The sequence below is a fragment of the Chaetodon auriga genome, chromosome 12, assembly GCF_051107435.1.
Source record: "Chaetodon auriga isolate fChaAug3 chromosome 12, fChaAug3.hap1, whole genome shotgun sequence".
NCBI lineage: Eukaryota > Metazoa > Chordata > Actinopteri > Chaetodontiformes > Chaetodontidae > Chaetodon > Chaetodon auriga.
Window position 1 is genome coordinate 24797296 of NC_135085.1, and position 21537 is coordinate 24818832.

The 21537-nt window shown below is 44.7% G+C and overlaps 1 protein-coding gene across 2 annotated transcripts in view; it reads left to right on the top strand.

Moving 5' to 3' along the window:
* The first annotated feature begins 8029 nt into the window (after positions 1 to 8029).
* Positions 8030 to 21537, top strand: part of basp1 (brain abundant, membrane attached signal protein 1) — a 42035-nt gene continuing 28527 nt past the window's right edge. Inside the window, exon 1 of one of the 2 annotated variants that reach the window (XM_076744674.1) lies at positions 8030 to 8188. The gene's annotated coding sequence lies outside the window, so the exon portion shown is untranslated. Of the gene's footprint in view, positions 8189 to 17377; positions 17397 to 21537 lie in introns of those variants that run through there. The other variant, XM_076744673.1, reaches the window with a different exon arrangement.

Genomic DNA, 21537 nt, shown 5'->3' on the forward strand with positions numbered 1-21537 from the left:
GAGACGTTCAGTCAGTCAGTCAAACCGGTGGACGATAATCCTGAAGCTCCACCTCCCCACCCGGCACCCCCGCCTCCTCCTCCTCGTCCTCCTCCAGCCCCGCTGTCTCTCTGACTCCTCCTGCTGTCAATATGTGGAGTCCAGACACTAGATGGATGAAAACAAACAGAGGACGCTTTCACTGAAAATCAAGGAGAAGTTTCATGGTCCGACCTAAAATGAAGCAGTGCAGCTTATTACTTATAAAAGGCAAAATGTGTTGTAGTGATGAAGTCTCACCGCACTTCTAAACTGTTAAACTCAAGCAGCCTGACTCCGTCACAGGACCACCACTCCAGCCGGCTCTGTTTTGGTTCGTTTTCTTCCATGAAGAGCCGAACTGGAAAGCTGTTCAGGAGCACCTGTTTGGGTTCATCCACCTGGAGCTACACTGCGGGGTGAGGGCTGACAGAAGGCCCCTGTGGACGAGATGGCGGGAGGAGTGTCATGGCGCCTGAAATGGCCTCTGCTGCGGCTGCCTGCTCGGCGGTAACGACGACCTTCTCATCACGGGAATCTGTTAAGCTGTTGTGGCTGACTCTTTACGGTGTGGCTTCACCCACTGAGCCACCGTTTTCACCAGCGGAGCGTTCCTTGACGGTAAACCGCCATTTTATGTCCAGTTCAACTGACAAATATGAATGCTAACATTTAAACCAAGCTAGCCAGACGCCGCGCGGGAAGCTAATACTTCCAGACTTTGTCGATGTATCTGGCACTAGTGCTGCAAGATAGTTTGGGTAACATTTGGGTAAAGCACATATAAGTCAAATAACTTTGAAAAATACAAAGAGTCTGTGGAACGACAGGATTAACCCTTGAATGCTATGTCAGTGGTGAGAATTTGTATCCACTTCCTGTTTCCGGGGTGGGCGTGGTCACATCTTTCCGCCCACCCCCATTGGACAGTTTTAACTGACACATTGCTAATGGTCTGTTTGTTTATGTCCAAACAATGCAACACTAGATTCAGTACAGATTTTATGTTTATGCTGTCTTTTGCTGCTTGTTTTTATCAGTGTGCCACTGAGGCAGAGAAGGCTCTCAGACAAATACATTTTCTCCAGATTTGTCTGTCTGAAAAATGATTTAAGTGTCTGACTGTTTGGAAGAAATGCAGCTTGTGTATCTGCTGATGAAGATCAAGTGATATGACAGAAAGCTCCTTGTGGTGAAGCTCTGGAAAAATGCAGCAAGTGGACTGTGAGTGGTTTTGTTAAAGTGTTGCTTTTGTTTTTCAGAAGAATGAATTTAATGATGAGAATGTGAAATTTAACAAAACATATTTTGCATTTTATTTGTGTACCACCATTATTTCATTTACAGCCTCTGACAGAAACAACAGAAACTGACGAATCTGCCTCAAAAACATACTGAAATAAAACAACAAAAAAATCACTAATGCTGCTGTACTGACCCAGTTTTATAGCAGACATTTTAAAAACAAATTAAATTGATATCAATTAGATCAATATCAAGCATGAATCAATCCTACAATGACCCCTGACCCTGCTGGTAGTCCATCCTGTCATTTGGGATTTAGTGCCCCCTGCTGATGACTGGCAGGAGAGCAGCAGACCTGAGAGCTGCCCTCTGACCCACAGTCAGTTATCAGTACAATGTGAATGTAATCTCAACACAGAATCCACATTCTTCTTAAAAATGCATTAAGAAACAGACAGATGAGAGGAAGGTGTAAAGTGCTTATTTGTATTAATATTCTCAGATCCTGAACTGTTTCATTTGCAATCAAAGGCTTCTGCAGTGCCACAGATGATAGTCATAGTTTCACTGGGAAGCCTTTATACTCAAACACTCTGGGCTTTTTTGAACTTGTGCAACAGCAAAAAACCACAGTGTTGCATGTGGGTTTGCAATCCTGTGACCATCAGCAGCTCGTTGCAGAGCGGGAACACAATCTGAGCCAGCTGCAGGAAAACAAACTGCATAAGAAAGAGGAGAAGGTTGTTTGACAGTCTCCAGGGTTCTTCAAGAGATACAGAAATTGCAGCACTGTCAGCAGTTCCAGTCTGGTTCAGACCAGATGAAACCAGAAGGTGGTGGGATGTCAATCAGAAATGCTTGTGCACAACTTTGGTTTGTTTGTGATGGTTTGGATTCAGTGATGGTGCCTGAAGTCTTTGGCCTGGTCGTTTTGTTCATGTTTCTTCACAGCTACGCTCTCTGGGTTCACTAAATCTTCCCAGTTATTTGTCTCCGAGGTGTTCTCCACCCGTTATCACGCTCCATAGATCACCTGTCTGGACACTGTCACCTGAGTGACCATTGACCTGTAATCCCAGACCGCTGACAGAGGTTAAGTAGCACTCATGCTCTGCAGCGATGGCCCGTAAACCCCTGAGGATTCCTCGGTCAGGGTCAAACTGGATTCAGTGAGAGGAAAGAGCTCAGCTCACCTTTAGAGACGCACAGTAATGTGGATGCAGCTCCACCTCTGGTCTCCACCTTTTGTGTGAAGGGGTTGTTGGAGCTGACATGTTGGTGTTGAGTGATGAGGAACTGCTGAACCACTTAGCTGTTAGATAACCTCTGCATGTTTTAGCCTGCTCACTACAAATCACATGTCCAGGGGTGTCTCAGACTGTCCATCTGACTTCTCAGTCCTTACATGACCTCTCATGAGTGTGTGAGCGTATCATATGTATGTTAAAGCCACTGTTGTATATGTAGAAACTGGAACTAAGACTGGCATATAAATGAACATGTTAAGTGACTGAAGATCAGCACAAGACAGTGCCCCCTGATATATGAAGGCCGGGATCAGACTTTGAAGGAGTGCAGCCAGCAGCATGACATGGTTTGGATTCAGTGATGGTGCCTTGTTGCCTTGTTTCTTGGACTGGTCGTCTCATCATCAGGACTACCGCAGGACTACAGGGGCCCGTTGTCTCTTGTTGTTTGATTCTTTGCCAACATCTCCAAACTTCCGAACGCTCAAAAACAGGATGAGGAAGACAAACATTTCCTGTGGCTGTTTCAGACTTCTACCAAAGATGTGAGATAATGGAGTTTGTTTTTTGCTGTGTCAGTGGTGAAGCCAAAACAGACTTCCTCCAACCAGCATCACACTGAGAGGAAGACAGAGAGCGTGGAGGACTGATGATGACACACTAGGAACACCTGGAGGGGAAGGAGAGGATGGAGAGCCAGGTAATGTAAATGTAATCTATAACCACAGTTGCAGCCTGATCGTATACAGCACATTCGTGTGGTGGTGTGGTGACATCAGCGGGTGAAATCTGACTATAAACAAATGAAATCAGAGGTTGTAGTCAGCACTGGTGTTAAGGTCTTGTTTCCAGTTTAAATCCAGCTTTACTGTACTGGAGATTTGATTTTTCAAAGTGTTTTTTATACCAAAGTTTACAAAAAAAACCCTGTATGAAGTCCCTGTGAGTGTGCTGCAGGAAACACAGCCGTCAGGGTTTCATTTCCAAATCACACGAGCCTCTCAGCTAAAGCAAATTCTCAGTATCTGTGTGACACTGTACGTTTACTGCTTCACAAACTGCACCGATCTCAGTAACGGCCCTACAAGCCCATCAATAATCATTTGGAGACCCTGTCAGTGGTTCCTGGTTCACCACCTCAACTACTGATGGAGAGAGAGGGGAGAGAGAGAGGGAGATAGATAATTACTTGCAGTCAAGCCTGTCTTCAACTCCCTGTGATTACCGAAGGCTAAATGTTAATCTCAACCATTTACCGACATACGATGACGCAACAAGCTCTTTCAGTCTGGGCAGGGCGCGACAAGCCCAGTTATTACCATTAACCCCTGATAAAGAGCCAGAGAAACACTTGGAATTAGTGAAAATATCCAGTTTGTAAAGGCACTACATTTGTGCCAGATATTTTTCTACAATGATGTGACATCATTCAGGTGGCGTGAAGTGTGGAGGACACAGATCACTGGAGCCAAGGATGGATGGAAATCAAGACTCCTTTGATTTTTGCTGTGGCAGTAAGTGAATGGAAAAAATGGATAACCTCAAAATCATTAGTCAGTCAGCTCAACCAATCATCACGTTTGAAGACTGAACTGTATTTAAAGAGGGTCAAAAAGTAGCTTAGCTGTTAGCACATTTACAGCTTCAACTGACCAAACATGACATTATCCGTAATTTATTTAAGTCACAAAAATTTGGATGAGCCAATTCTTTTTGGCCAATAAAAATGGAGGTTGACTGTCACTCCAGTCTTCAGGTGTTTCACCTTAAAAATCAAACATTAAACCATATAATTCATATAAGTTCTACAACTAGAGTCAACAGCATGAAGAACCACATCAGTTCCACTGAAACTGAAGTAACATTCAGCTGAAGCTGCGACAGGTAAAGATGTGAGAAAACTTTTCATACCTGATGGTGTGATTGTAGCTCCCGTTTGTGCCTCTCACGTATCAACATACAGCACATTACAGAGGCGTCCGAGGTAAGTCACTGATGATGGAAGACCCAGAGCGTCGTTTAGTGACCCTCAGCCTCATGATATCCAGCTATCTGTCCCCAGTAGAAACCGTGCTTTGAAAAGAATTAGAAATGGCTTCGATTATGCTCTGTTGGAGAGCAGGAAATGTGTATGAATGGAAAAAATATAGGAAATGAAGAGCTTTATGCTCTTCTGTCAGCTGGAAGTAGCTCCAGTTACTCAGGGTGATCAACACAAGTCCAGTCAGAGCTCTGAGGAAATGCTAGCTACAAGGCAAAAAGGACATGTATGAATGTGGACAGTGGATTTTTGGAAAATGAAGACTGTTGACTGCATTTGCAACACGTCCTCACCTAAAGGAGTGAAAAGGTCGATTGCCAGTCAGTCCCAAAGTGACACAGTTGGACTTTACCCAACCTTCGTCATACCGAACCGTCACGTGGTTTAGGAGCTGATCACGGTTTGGGTTAAAATAAATATGTTAGTCTTACATGTGTAACTGAAGGGTCAGTTAAAAAACGTCAGCGTTGACTTTCAGTGTCTCATGAACAACGGCCTTCTGGGTGAAAGTCCTGTGTTTGTTGACCCGTCCATCCACCACGTGTTGACTCTGCTGCTCTTCACCTGACTTCCTCCTTGGCTCCTGTCATAAAAGTACTTCGGCCACAAGAGGTCACCATTTTCTAATTTCTAATTCTAATCTAATTTATGTCCAGTCATGAGCTTTAACTCAACCATTGAAATCTTTTGAGACTGACGTTTGTGGTAATGAATTTAGATTTGAAAAGCGATGAAGTATTATTTCATACACAAAGAGAAGCAGTTCACGCTCGACAGCGTCAGTTCAGTGTAATTAATGCTTAAATGATGGTGCTGACTGAGGTTTGTCTGTCACGACTCGTCCTGGCCACATCACCAGAACCAAACTCTTCAAAGCTGCTTTTGAACTCGACTCTGATGTTTGAAACAGTTTCTTCTTTTAACCTCGGGCCACATGTTCATGTCAGTGCATCTCTGTGTTTGCTGCATGCCAATGATAGACTCTCCATTCAAAACGATCATCAAAGGTGCAGAAGTTCGTTTAACCGTTGATTCAGCAGCAAGTGAAAAACAAGCACGGGAAGGGAAACGCTGTCGAGCTGTGTGTGTTGGTGCGGCTCACGCCATCACGTGCTATCATTGGTTCTTACTACAGGCTGTTTACGATGTGCCCCGAACTTGAAAATACCAAATGCACTGATAACTGTAAGGTCTCCATTCTACTCCCAAATATGTCTTCTGTTATGTTGTAAAGACAGCAGCAACAGTTAGTTTATGAATACTCCTTTAAAAAAGTTTTATCATGCCTTAATCTATAAGACGCAGGTAAAAGATGAAATGATGGTGTCTGTGAAGATTCTCGTTCGTCCAGGTCGTGGTACGTCTAAGTGCCTTCCAAAGGCAGCAGGACTTGCTTGTGGTTCCAGAAGACGTTTTGCCTCTCATCCTCCTGAAGAAGACTCTGGGATGGGAGGTGAAACGTCTTCTGGAACCACACGCAAGTCCAGTTGTCTTTGGAAAGCCTGTAGAAATGAAATAAAGGTCACAATCGCTGCAGCAGAAGCAGCTGCATCCTGAATTTTTGGCTCCTTGTGGGGGTCAAACCCCCCCGTGATGACACCTTTATTTGCCACCAGACATTACAGCCGTTTTCACAGCATGACAGTGGATTTATTGTGCAGTGCACCTTTAATGAGAATGAAACCAAAGCTCTCTTTCTGGCTTGATAACGCTGTGAGTAAGTGAGTTTTCTGCTGAGCCCTTCAGCTTATGCGTCGGCCTGCTTAGCGCTGTCAGGTTTAGCTCTGGATGTTAGCAAACAGAAGATGCAGGATCTGAAGGGTCAGTTATAGTTCATGAGCTCTTCTCTGCAGAGGGATCACCTCAGAACATGCAGGATTTATCAGCAGCTCCGAGCAGAGGTCGGGTACAGCCGGGTCAGCCGGGTCACAGCGTCTTCCAGAACAAACTGACCTCCCTCTAATCCCTGCATACTTCCTGCTGGAGGGGGGGAGGGGGGGAGGGAGGGAGGGAGGGGGCTGCAGTTAGCTGGTCTTCAGCCTGGGAATCCCTCCAGAGAGACTGAGCTGTTGATAACAAACTGCAGAGTCACACTCGGGCGTTAACAATGGAGGAAGACGTGTGTTAATTCAGTAAAACAGTCCTGAACGTAAAACTGTGCTTAAGCCAAAGTATGAACAGTAATAGCAGTGTGAAGTGGGGAAAAGGCTGTTTTACAGAGTTCTTGGAAGGCTGGGCCTCTGTAGCTGCAAGAGTCGCAGTGCCGTTCATTGGTTCTTTTAAACAAATGCTTCATCAGCAGAAAGTTTCAGAGACAAAAGAAACTTCTCAATTCTTTGCAAACACTGCCATCTAACGTCTGAATGGCAGTACTACAAAGAAACACAGGCATGGCGCGAGCAAGCAGTACACGTATTTTCATCAAGTACAAAAGTACACATTTGACGTGAATATTAAGTACACATTCAGTAACACGATTGGTTTTGACACGGGAGGTATTGGATACAGAAAGGCCGTGTTCAGTTTTATCAGTGCTGCCACAATTGGTCAGATTATTGATTTGTCAGTAGACATAACTTTAATTTAAAAAGAGGTAATCAAGTGTTTGAATAACTGTTCATTATCAGTATTTCTTAAAGCAGTATGCTCAGTGTGTTCTGCCTCCAGCTTCTCAAATGTGAGGATTAAAATGGTAAAGTATACATTTGTTTGGTCGGATTAAACAAACCTTTCTGTGAGCTGGACTTCTGCTTCCACACTGACGGATTAAGGACTTAACATCCTGAATGGGGCAAAATCGTCAGAACAATTCATGGATTGTTTGAAGCTAAAATGAAGGACAGAGTATTTATCTACTGGTCAGAAAGTAAATAAAACACCCAAGTTTTTCTTCCACCTGTGCGTTAATTTATGCATCAACAAGTGCATCAAGCGCAGAAACGCGTCCCCAAACTGAAGGACTCCACAGGCTGCAGCTGCACTGAATGGCAGGGGGCGCACAGAGGCAGCGAGCATGCCAAGACAGACGAGGGTGGAGGAGTATTTCCACTAAAACAAGCGCAGAGAAAATGTACACACCGGCGGCGCAACACAAAATCTGACTGATTATTTATTAAAAACACAAATCCAGCGTGAAGAAGAAATTTTACGGAGAGAAAAATACACATTAAGTAATATTAAATAGATTTGTTGATATATTCTCTAAACATTTGAGGGAATATTATTGAAATATTGCAGGAATATTACAGCGATAGCTCTGGCTAATTATCATTAAGTACAATAGAATATCGTATGACAGCTACAGGACTCTGAATCACCACAGAGCAGCCGATCAAACTCTTCCTGGCGCGTCATAACGCTTTATCAGAAATTAGAGCAAGACTCACACAATAAAACACATTTTCCTCAAGAGGAACATTCGGATTGTGCGTCTGCTCTGTGTGCGTGCGTGCACAATCCACGCGCGTGCATGCGCGTACGGATGCGTGTGCGCGCAGGCGGAGGATCGCCGCGTCGAACCGTACCGTGCAGCAGGCACAAGCCGCCGGGCGCGCAGGAGAAGCCGCAAAAAATTACAGCAGCCGCTACTTGAAACTGCGGGGAGAGCAGAGGGAGCGTCGGAACTTCAGTGCGCACGGTAAGAGCCGCCACCACGGTCTGTCCTCCTCCTTTTCTCCCGAAAGGAGCGCTTTGGATGCTCGTGGCTGTTTTATTTTAGTTTTTTTTCCAACCCTTTTGTCTTTTTCCATCCCTCCATTTGGGGAGCCGGGGCGCACGCTGCACGGGCGGCTGCTGGACACCAGACAAAAGATCCGGTAGATTTGATGGGAGGAAAAGAAGAAAACTGAGCTGAACTGGAAAATTTTAGAAATTCCAGAAATGAATTCTTCTTCTATCCTCCCTTTTCCTGGCGAAAAATTGTGCACGAGCTCAGGAAAGGGGTGTGTACAGTCTGGAGGAACACGCGCTTCACCCTCAGACACGCATTCTGGTTTTTCACACTTTTATTCAGGAAAAATGCGCTCAGACTGCGCACGGGCGTCCTCTCACGCGCCCCACGCGCGCTTTATTGTTTCCTGATTGCCCTGAAATTGTTTAGGATTATATAATTTCCGCAGGCTGCTAGGCAACGCGGAGGGGAGCGTTTTTCTTCATAATTTATAGCCAGTAAACAATTCAACATCCCAAAACGAGAGGAGCCCTCCCCTGCTCGCCCCACCTCTTTGTCTGTGTGGAGGTGTGACACCATTCGGCTTCATGCAGCTGGAACACACACACATACACACACCATCACACACACGCAGCGTCTCTGAGCAGATTATGTCATGATTCAGATGAATTATTGATCTCATATTTCCATTTTATTGCACTGGGAAGAGGAAGGATGAGGGTGGAGGAGGAGGGGGGAGATGGGGATTTGGGGAGCGTGTGTGGGATGGGGGGGGGGGGATGGAGAACTGGGGGCGTACCTGAAGCCCCCCAGATTCTCAGAAACGTTAAGTTCATCCTTTCACTCCGCTTCTGTCGCTGCTGCATCGATGCTGGATGTTGTTTCTGCAGCCAGTCAAACTTTATTAGCCATCCTCCGTCGGTTAATTGCCTGGTCCTTTGTTTGCCGCGGCACGCATGCGCACTTCGAGTAGGGTGTGGATGGGAGAGATGCCACCTTGCCTATCAATAGGATGGAGAGGAGGAGGATGGCGGGGTTTCACTTCTTGGTCGAACCTTTTAAATCGGAAGAAAAACTGATTGTACAGATCGAATAAGATGCCTTTTGTGGCGGTGGGATCGTGTGTTTCTGTGTGTGTGTGTGCGTGTGTGTGTGCGCGCGCGCGCTGGGAGCTGCTACATGGCGGTTTGTGTGTGAATGGACACTGACGGTGATGCTGTAGCAGATACACGCCGCTGCTTCACTGTGATTTCATTCAGTGGATCATAGTGATGCTGCAATGTTGCGCTGAAAGAATCAGTCGAATGTTTGACGTAAAGACAAAGAAACGATCCTGATGATGAAACCATGATGAAAAACCTTCTGTGCTTCCAGGATCTGCTACTTTTCTCTGCCTTTTGTGCTCGTTAGCTGAAGATTTTGGGGTGTGGATGGAGGTTTTTCACTGTCTTCTGTCCGTTAATCGATTAAAAAACAGATTATTCACGTAAACAGTCTGCAGCTCCGTTCACATCAGCCTGAAAACGTGCTTCTGTTGCAGCCCTGACTCTCCAGCTCAGGTCAATGTGAAGTAATCCTGCAGTACGTGGAGGGACTTCTGATACTTCATGTTTACTCTGTGATATTCTGCTGTGAATCAGCTGAATTCAACAGTATCTGAACTGCTGGATGTAATATGTTGACTTCCATCACGTCGTCGTCATATCTATGCAGTATTAATACTCCTTTAGGGACATTCATTGTTCCTGTGGTACTGCACTGTGACTGTATGCATATATAATAATCTGCAGTGATGAAAAGTAACCAAATACTTCAGTATTTCCACTTGATGCTACATGACACTTTCTACTCCAATAAATGTATTTTCAACATCTGAGAAATACTTCGTTCTGCATAATGAGTACATGCTCCAGTATGTTTAGCTGATACTCTGTACTTTTGTTAATGAAAAAAATGCTGCAGATGTGTACTTGTACATGGTGTTACTGCATTTTTTGTTTAAGAATTTGAATATTTCTTCCACACTGACTTCATACAGGTTTGCCGTCACATACGATAATTCTAATACTCTAATATGTTTCTAATTCAAACCTATTAATATAATCAATGTAGTATCAGTGAGCTTTTAATTCTCTATTGTTTGTGGTATAAAATAATACTGCACTAAGGCCTTACAGTACATCTGTGGTGAGACCTAGTAATGAGCTGTACTCCCAGTATCATATAGTAACTCATAATGTGGCAGTATTTTAGAGACATGTTCTTTTGACATGTGTCCAGTCACTTTACTGACGGCTGTTTATGGAAGGGAAAAACCTTCAAATGCTAATAATAATACTAATGCTACTACTACTACTACTACTACTACTACTACTACTAATAATAATAATAATAATAATAATAATAATAATACAATAATCACAGCACACAAATGTAATCTATGTCATGATATTATAAAAAACAAAAACTCAACGTATCTCGTCTCATATCAAGATATCAGTGTGACGTCAATGCATCATTCAGCTCCGCTCGACTATAACATTCCTGTCAAGCTCTAAGATAAGATAAGATAAGATAAGATAAGATAAGATAAAACTTTATTGATCCTACACAGGGAAATGAAGTCGTTACAGTTAGCAAAGTATTAAAAAGCAAAAACAGCAAAAACAGTGGCACAGAAGGACCAAGATAAGGACGATAGAGGAGAAAGAATAAAAAATCAGCTGTTATTTATAGATTATAAAATACTACTGCCATAAAAATACTACTGCCATAAAAATACTACTGCCAGTATTCTTCTGAAAAAACTACCAATGCCATGTGTTGAACTGCACGAGTCTGCACAACATGTACAGTGTATTAAAATACTGTTGCTGATATGGATGATAAATACTTGTTGAATTGTTGAAGTGTTTGCTGCTCTGTCTGAGTTATAAGATCACCGTGGTAACGGAGGGACGGTAGTAATGTGTCCCGTCTGTCTGGCTGCTGATTGGCTCCCATAAATCCAGCTCTGAGTCTGCTCATTCATCCTGCTGGACGGAGACAAACAACAGCCTGATGTGAAGTTACGACGGTGACTCATCCATCACCGCCTGTCAAGGTGTGTGTGTGTGTGTGTGTGTGTGTGTGTGTGTGTGTGTGTGTGTGTGTGTGTGTGTACTTGTACTAGCTACATAGTGAGGACCAGGACAAGATTGTGACTAACAGAGTGAGGACACTGGCCGGTCCTCAAAATTTCAAAAGGCTGTTTGAAGGTTAGGACTTGGTTTCAAGGGTCAGGTTAGTATTAGGTTTAGGTTAAGCTTAAGCTGAGGCTGCAGAATGATTTATGTTCATGAGTGTCCCCACAAAGAGTCAATCACAAGTATGTGTGTGTGTGTGTGTGTGTGTGTGTGTGTGTGTGTGTGTGTGTGTGTTTGTGTGTGTGTTAAGGACCTTGCTCACCCTCAGTCTCTCTCTCCATCACACACCCACATACACTACATGGCCAAAAGTATGTGGACAAAAATGTGTATGTGTAATCACAGAAGTGTCCATATACTTTTGTCAGATAGAAAAGAAAGGTAGACAATGTGTGTGTGTGTGTGTGCGCGTGTGTGCGTGTGTCAGACAAAGAGAGAGAGGGTGAATGAGGTCCCCTCTTTGTCTGCCTTTGTTGCCCCCCCCACTGAGATGGCAGAGATTAAAAAAACAAAATGAACTCTTTATCGAGGCTCTAGTGAGTCACATGATCAACAGGATCACTTTCCCACAATGCAGTGTGCCTCTTAATTAAAGCGTCAGACTGCGTGTGATGCAGGCCGAGATGAAGCAGGAGAAGCTGCTGCTTGATGCACATGCAACTGTGTGTGTGTGTGTGTGTGTGTGTGTGTGTGTGTGTGTGTGTGTCACTGTAGAGGAAGATGGGCGCAGTTGCAGGTTGAGTCACCACTGCTGCTACTACTGTCACTACGGCTGAAAAAAGCATCACACTTCAACACAATGAGGTGAGGTGATTTTCACTCCCAGTGTCACCTGCTTTATTCTAGAAAAGTCTTGCATCACATCTTCGAAGCAGCAGGTGGAATAATCTGACGTCGATCTTCGCTTTGATCCAGTGACGGACAAAAATGAGCTGTGATGAGCTGTGTGTCGGTGCAGAGGGCATTATGGGTAGCAGCTTGTCTTGTTTTACACGGTGAGGAAGTGCAGAGCTCGAAGCCAGATCTGACCGCCCTGCAGAATGCAGTGGTGCTGTGTTTGAGGCAGGGCTGCGCTGAATCCAGTGTGTTTAAAATGGGCTGGGAGCATATGGGGTCAGTATGAATCCATGAGGAGGAAGCTGTGTCGTGCTGTGGGTGTTAACGGCGTGAACGTTGGGACGTTCGAGGCTCGATGCACAAGCAGCTGAGGCTTCAGCCCGCATTAGCCACCATTAGCATAACACACCCAAATCTGTGGACATGCTCTCAAACTCATGTCGCTGTCATTTCCAAAGAAAATGCAGCTGCTGTGATGACAGCCCTTTCAGTGATTATGACATGAATATGTATACAAATCATTTCTGGTGAAGCGATCTGGCTGGCGTGTTAGTGTTACTGTGGGAAAATTTACACGCAGCATAAACATAACCGCCAATAACGGGCTGCCACAATTACTCCTGCCGTTAATGAAGTGACGCCTGAAGGGCTCAGACAGTCAGCCGCTGCTCTCGCATTGGCCTTCCCTTTTCACTGCTGCTTACAAATATATCTTAGGTTCCACGCTTTCCTCTTTTCATCTTGGTGGAGTGCTTAAGCCGTCAGGGCTCTGCTCAGTGTTCTGCTGCCACACCGCCCACCTGAAAGCTCTGCGTTGCATTGCCTTTTAGAAGCACCCAGCATCCACCTGTAGGCTCTGAGTGGACATTCCCATTAGATGGAAGTTACCGTCATCACTCCCCGCCGTGCTGAAGTCTGTTTCTTTGCAGGGAGTGACGAGGTCGGAGCCTAAGCGCCAGATATCAGTGCTGCACATACCACAGTGCTACCATCACTCCATTTCCCACAAGTCAAGACAACATCCAACGTTTGGTCCTCTGCAACGGGCCAGAGGCAACAACCAGTAGCATGTGTTGTATGAGCTGCATTGATGTGCAGGGGTTTCTATCTTTCTGGTCACTCAGTTAAATTCTAGAGCACCAAAACAGCGAAATGAACACTGTGAGAGTTGTAACGCAGCTCCTGTTTTCTGTTGAATGAGCTGTTGTGAAACGGGGAAGTGGATTTCTTGGAAAGGAGCCACAGTTAGCTCGCAGCAGTGTGAAGGTTTAAATGTGAAGTGTTGGCTGAGTGTTTGTTCTCTATCAAGAGTCCACGAGCTGCAGGGAGACCAGAACGAGCTGCCATTTTAACACCTGTAGCCTTTAAATCTGCAGGCTTTCAGACTGTGCACGAGGCCTCAGTTTGCGTGCCGCTCTGACAGGAATGGGGAAGTTGGATGTTTCCATCTGATGTCAAAGGAAGAATGACGCTGTATTAAATGACTGTAAACTGTTCTCAGGGTTTATTTTGGTGCTGTTTTCGCTGAAGCAGAGTCACAGCGCAGCAGAGGGTTTACGGGGAGTGTGGAGGTGGTGCGACGATCAGGAATTTTTATTTCCCAACAACATGGTCGCCCGCTGCCTCGCAGTTTATATCTGTCTTTTTATAGACGTTATAATGAGTAGCGCAGAGTCACAGTTACAGTATGTCCTGCTGAGGTCGTGTCCTCTGTGTTCTCTCTGGGAAGTTGGCGGTTTTAGTGACCTAGAAGAGATGATTACGGTTAAAAATCGCACAAGGCAGCATTTATTTAAAGGCCGAGTCCTTATCTTTAGATTCAGTGTGTTTGAATATGACGAGCTTTTGCACAGTTTTCTGCATTTCATGGAAGAAAGTTTCCAATAGAAGCTGAGTTTTACAGTCTGCCCTGTGTATGTGTGATCCTGTGTTGGGGTGGCAGATCTACATTAATCAAGTTCTTGAGATTAATATTGTGAAATTGGTCTTTTATAGTCATAAAATCATGAAGTTGCAGCTGTACCAAACCTTTTGGCCTCTTCAGGTTTGGTTTCTACCAACACGCCCCCTAGTGGCCAAAAATAAAGTTTAAAGATGCTCGCTGACTTCATTAAAGGTCCTGACAGTCTGTGTTTTCCAGCATCAACAGGAGGCTGCGGATACATTTGTGGATCAGTTCTCACTAATCTGCACCTTTAATTCAGTAAATAAAGAAGCACAAACAGACATTTCACCTGCAGAATATCCGGAGAGGACGAGCTGACGACAGCTCAACGTAAACACTAACGTGATTTTACAAATGCTAATCTCATGTCTTTGACCCGGGCTTCGATGTGTCTCACAGTCGGGTTTTCTGCAGCAAAAGTGCAAGAAGAGTGAAAGTGGAAGTGGCGGCCGGCCCCTCCTCGTGTCCCTGCCCGCTCCGGTCCCGCCGGAGGTTTGACGGCGGTGCAGCATGTCCTCGTCCTCGGCAGCTCTTTCACCATGAGCGCCATCTGTCACATCGCGCCTCGTCTTCCAGGAAATTACAGCTCAAACCGAAAGCGACAACGTTATCTGATATGTACCCCGGCGGGGCGGGAATGAACTCGGCAATCTCAGCTCGCTCTCTGCTGAATCCCAAAATCCACTCAGTCACTCCGTCGTCCTTGTGGATTTGAGAATCATTTGGCGAGACCATATTTCTTCCACTGACCTGTGCTCTTATCTGTGGAGGAGACAGATTCGGCCGTAGAGGCAGCGCAGACAGCGATGGCAGTTTGATAGTTATGAGATCTCAATAGCCAAACAATTTCATTTCAGGCTGCGAGAGGAAACGCGCCTGTTAGTGCGAAGTAATCCCTCTGACAGAGCAGCAGATTATGGAGCGATTTAAGGTTTCTGCACATCAACAGGAGCATTTTTACAGAGATATCACCTGTGGTCGTGCTAGATAACGACTCCTGGCTCTGAATGAAGGTTTTTTCTGACCGGCTTCAGGCTTGTTTACCGCCTTAAGCAGCAAAACCTGAGGAAACCAGAGAAATACGTGGCATTCCTGTCGTGACTTCGGTGCAGCTTTTTCTCAGATTGTATCAAACAGTCAATTATTAACTGCTGGAATTTCCTGATGCAGATATGCAGTGTGAATTATAGATCAGCGTGAACCTCAGTGAAAGTTCACACTCATATCTGCTGGCTTTTTGTTTTTTTATCAGTGAGGTGGGCAGCAGCCATCTTGTTTTTGCCCACCAGTGCAGCTGAGCACAAGCCTGCGACGCCAGAAGATGTGACGCACAGCAGAGCTGCTGATGAGCACAACCTGACCACCGCCGTGAAAAAGTTCTGGGGTCGCCGTCGACCAAAACGAGTGAAAAATCCATGTCTCAGTGTCTCTGTGACGTTCAGCAGATCGCAGCATTACCACGTTCACACCTGTTCACAATCAACACGTTTTCAGTCACAGCTCCGGTTATGGTTCGAGTAAAGCTGGAAAAACTGGACAAATAACGTTTTTCTATCCTGCAGTCACACGGAGCATGTTGGAGCTGCACAGCCTTCAGCAGCCATCAGCGTCTTCTGTCCCCCTGTCCTTTCTTTTCTCAGTACATCTTTAAGGACCGCCGAGCCCGGAGAACAGTACCGGCGCTGCTCCTCACGTGAATCTTAAGCAGTCCAGAGATGGAGTCTGAGAATAATGAGATGGTACAACAGAGTTTAGACTCGTAGGTGCTCGGCCTCCCCGTGTTTGCATTGCAGTCCCAGTTCTGTCAGCTCCCATCAACCAGAGAGAAACTGACGACGAGAAGAAAATTACAAGAATATCTCTCACCGGCTCGTTTTTTTCCTCAAGTGCAAGACGTGATCAAGGGCTCGTCTCGAACACTCAGCGATGTGTGTGTGGGCGACGTTCGACCGTGAGGAGGTGGATGTGTGTGTTTTCTACATGCGTGGTAACGGTGGAGGGCCGATAGTCCAACGCTTCACTTCAGCTCGGATTACTGGATAATCTTAAAAATGATTAAAAAAATAAGTATTTGAAATATATGTCTAAATGCATATATATATATGAAATAATATTTAACTAGATAAATGATGTATTTGTATATTTCACCTCCCCTGAAGCCTTAAAAGCATAATTCCAATTAATAACATTATGGATTGTTTAAATATAATTTGTTTTAAAAAGATTTCCAATTTTTAAAATAAAATAAACAACATTAATGTGACATTAATAAACTTTGCAATAATTAAATACATTTCACTGGATTTTGATGTAATCATATATGATGAAAAGTATCCAGTTTGATAAAAATGATCAAACTGAAGAGCTTTTAATTGATCCGCTCTGTTTTTCTGGACGAATCCGATCTGAATTCTCGTATCTCGAAACGTAACGAGCTCGGTGCTTCAGTGGCTGGAGAGCTCATCTCGCTACTTGCTCGGCTGTAACACAGCTGACACCAGAAAGACCAATTAGAGGCAGTCTAGACTGTGTGTCCTCGGTGGGTCCAGCCTGCCTGCGTGGTGCTGGGTGATGTGTGTCTTGGCTCTCACCCCCCTGTGGCTCTTTTTTGGGGTTAGCTGGAGTTTAGAGCCGACTTTATCCCGTCTCTTCATCTGGCCTGCCACCCAGCGTCGCTGACTGCAGGGCTGCCCTCTTTCTCTCTCTCTTGCCGCCTCACTGTTGTGGCTGGAGACAGCGGACGCCCGCCACGTCCAATTTCGCTTCGCCGGCGTCTGTCTGCGAGCTGCGACGCTCTGGTGACAGGGGTCATTTAGATGCAACGCTGAGAGGGCCAGTTTAGCCGAGCAGACAGACAGACAGACAGATGAAGGAAAACAAGGCCGGGGTGGATGTCTGAGGCTGCGCTCGACGTGTTTTTGAGAAACACATGCAGTCGTGTTGTTAGATCTCTTTGTGCTGCGTCCATGTGCTCAAAGCTCGGCCTGGTTTCTGCTGCCGTTTTAAAGTCACAACCACAGTTTCCCTCTTCACTTTGAGCTCTGGTGGAAAACAGGCAGGACAAGTCACAGCAGTCATGTGCAGCTTATTTATCAGACTCCTCTGGTGACCGGTCGGCCCTTCAGGAGAGACATTTGGCAGCAGAGGAAGTTTCACACTTAAGAACTAAGTAAGAATTAAGGTGTTATTTCCTTCAGCTGCAGAAAAGGTAAGAAATCAAGAGAGAATGCAATGAAAGAGTGATATTTAAAGGTGGTGGTGCTGTTTTTGCAAGAATTGCAAGATGCAAGAATTTTTAATTGGGAGCAAAGCGACATCCTCCAGGAGGACTTTGAAATCGTTAATGTCATTATCGACTCGTTAATGACAAATTAAGCGTAGAAATGTAGACTTGAAGGTCCACATTTGGAAAGAGGAAAAAATAATATGATTCACAGGGGAGTTGTTTTATATGATCTCTTCTGAGATTAATTGATCATAACCTGAACACGTGAGTCCAAAAGCTTGAGCTGCTTTAACAGCCGTCACTCTTCTCGTCTTCTTGTTGAACCTGCTGCTGGTTTTGATCCCATTCAGAGACGAGCATCAGTGAGGTCCAGCACCGGTGCTGGGTAGTACCACAGGTGTCAGATGGACTCTGTGCAGGCCGGTCAAGTTCTTCCACGCAGGGGTGTCCACATACTTTTGGCCATATAGTGCAGAAGAGTGGTGGTCAGTTAGGTGAATAAAGGTAATTCTTTCTTTTGAGTTTATTTCTTTTAATTGGTTTTAAAGGCCTAAAGGGGCAAAACTGTACAATATTAACACATTTCATTTCATTTCTTCTTCATTTCCTGCCCTGGTGGGCATTTTACAGCCTTACAGGGGTCTCGACCCCCAGGTTTGGAAGCACTGGGTCAGACTATGGTCTCTCTGCTAATGAAATGCACTGCATTTTCTGGTGTTTGGTGTAACAAGAGTTTTATTCTCCTCTGGTAAGATGAACAGAAGTAAATGAGAGACCAGCTTTAGTTGTGAGAATGTGGGTTTGACAGCCTCGACAGCATTGGATACGCTGGTAGCAGGAAGTAAAGGACTGATGTTCTGAAAGAGGGAAGTGCAGAACGCAGAGTGAGTGTCACATGTTTGGTCTGTGTGGGCAGCAGCAGTTGATAAGAGCTGCTTTTTCAACAATAATCTGGTGCCTGTGAACACACTGCCTCCTTTGAACGTCTTCCTCTGCCGTCGTGCGTCAGATTTATGGAACGATATTGAAGATGATTGTTTGCCCGTGCGCTCGGATCTAGCTGGTAAAGCGGATCATAAACATCACAGAAAAGTCCCCAGAAAGCAGTCAGGAGTTATTACCTCTGTCTGCGGGCTCAGAGGCAGGCGGGCAGAGCGTCAGAAGGATTCAGCTGGTGTCCTCGCTTCTCATTCACTGAGTCACTTTTTAGGTCTTTTAAAATGGCCAGGCACAAAACTTTGACTCACATAAATACTGAAGGCAGGGTTGACATTTTATTAGTGCATCAGTCAACAGTCGATCCATTTTTGAACCTGGAGTCCAATTATGAACACCAGACCAACACCGAGAAGACTGTCAGCTGCTAGGCTGCGTCTGATAGTGTGAGCGGCCATGTTGGATTCCATTACTGTCACTTCAGCTGCTTTATGGCACAAAACAGGAAGCTTTGTTGTGTTGTGAGAAATGCACAATTTATTTCCAGTTCCATGTTTCCAGCTGCGTAGTTTCATTACTGTTTCACTAAGATAAGATTATGTAAGATAAGACTTTGTGGATGCCATGCTGGGGAAATTAAGTTGTTATAGACAGTGAGAATAAAAGAGACGGAGAAAATGAACAAAAAGACATGAAAAAAGGGTACAGAGTAAATCAACTACATGTACGTAAACTATATGAAAGAGTATAAGAGTGCTATTACCTTGAGGAAGGAAAGTTTTGAATCGCAGATGAGTCAGATATGGATAATGTTCACCGTTTTGGTTTAGCATGTTAGCATGCTAACATTTGTTACCTAACACTAAACACAGGGTATGTGTTGAGGCTGATGGGAGAGTCGTCAGTTTTGTGTTTGGCTGTGAACCAAAGTATCGCACAAACTGACATGATGGCGCTAAATGAAAAGATTTAAGGGCAGTTTGTGTGCAGATATTTCAGTGTGAACGCCACAGAGCCACGCCACTATCACGGCCAACGATGCAAACACTGCAAAGAGCAAGTATGAAGTTATTGTCTTGCATTAAAAAAGTTGCTAATTAGCAGCTCCTAAATATAATTTGTTGTTCATAAGCACAAGATTTCAGCAGTCCTCCTTTAATATGCCAATGTTGACGGGGTTTCGAGTCTTTGCAGCATGAATTTATTCAGCGGTGGAATAAGTGGAGAACAAGCGCCTGAGAAGTCAGACGCTAATGTAAAAACTGATGACAGGCATGTAAAATATGTGCACAGTTAATGAGCTAAAACATGCAAAACAACCGACAGTCATTTAAAACCAATTTCCCATCAGAAGTCCTCGTTTTATTCCCAGAACTTTCTCAGAAATGTCACTTGGCTGCGATCCGTTCTGAGAAACCAGCGCGGCCCTGCAGAGATATTGATTGATGCTGGACCATGTCTGGCTCGGGGTGGAAGCCGGGGGCCTCGGGGGTCCGTGCAGACAGATGGAGAGGAGGGCGGAGTGGGACACTGGGATGGCAGAGCTGCTAGTGGTGGGCTCAAAGCTGCAGTGATATTGATTGACATAAGAGATAGAGCCCGCCAAAGCCGAGCTGAGAGCGAGACAAAGAAAAGAAACATTCTGCTCCGAAACAATCCCCGGGTGGTTTCGGCAGCCAAATGGAGCCTCTGTCCTGAGGTGATATGTGCAGATATCTACCTCTAGAATATTTGTATCATCTCACTGGAGTTGGACGATGCTTCGAAAAACAGCAGATAATTAGACATATCCCCACCCCACGTCTTACCCTATCACAGAAAAATAATCTGCTTCTCCGTCTGGCTCCTGATTCTCTCATTTCTTATAACACTTTGGTCATTTCAAGGTGACAGTCGATGGTATTTGTACTGATGGTAATTCAGGAAACGATCTTAATCTGAGGGAAAATCTTAATTGTGCCAAATGTTTGTCCAAGAGCTTAAGATGACGGCAGACGAAGCTCGCCGATGTTTGTCACACAGGTGCATCTTGGAAATGTAGTTCACAACTGTTCTGTATTCCTCTGGAGCCTTTCATGCCATAAAAACCGAGTACAACTCAATGCAGACAGCAATCAGGAAATCAAAAGAATGGAAATGCAGAACAGGAGTAATAAAGGAAGGAAATATTACACTGCTGTACTCGCTGTAAGCTGCTCTGGGTAACAGTGTCAGATAATGTAAGATGTAAATGCGATCACCCCTTTTGGGAACGCGGGCTGAACACACACAACACAAATCTCAGACCAATCAGGAGCCATTCTGACATCAATTAGCTCTAACGTAGAGAGCCCAGAGCTGTGCTCAGCGTCTCCACAGTCTCACACACCCTGATGAAAGATTTCCATTTCTGTCGCCTGTTGATGTGTCTGTGACGGCTCAGCTCGATCGTTCAGGTGGGAAAACTCAAATTATTATTATTGTTAATCGGTTAATTACTATCACTCTCACGATTTGGGAGAATATCGCTAACATTTGCCAGCTATCAGTGTCCAGATGCAGCATGGTTAGAAATACAGACGTGAAGAAAAGTCACATGACACGTCTTAACACAGGATGATGAAGAGCGGCACTGACACGCTAACATTTAGCATGTAAATTAGCACATCACACATGTTCCCTTATTGTGACACTGACAATGCTAATGTTCATCTTTTTAACGTCCAATAGTGTTTAATTAGCATGCTAACATTAGCACATCTTTATTCATTGGTGCAGAAATGCAATCATATAATTATTGGTATTCACTTCCTACCGGGTAACGGCGACAGCACACACAGTTTAGATTTAATCATGTCACCTGATAAAATCTGGACTGTGAGCCAATGTTTCATGACCAGTGTTATATTTCTAGATAATTTCATGTCAAACGTCTGAAAGCCACATGCCAGTGTGACGTGAATCTTCATCACATGACACCTCATGTGAGGCTGCTGTCACATAATGTGAACAATCTATTAATTTTAATCTGGTTTTCTTTTGCGTGCTTTGCCCGACGTCCCTGTCTGCAGCTCTACAGCAGTTTGTTGTCTCTGTGCTGACACTGAACACCTGTTCAGGATTTTCAGGTATTCTCTTGTTCTGTGTGTGTGTGCTTGAAACACGACAGAATAAGGAAGGTATTCAGATAATGCAAAGAACAAAGCTG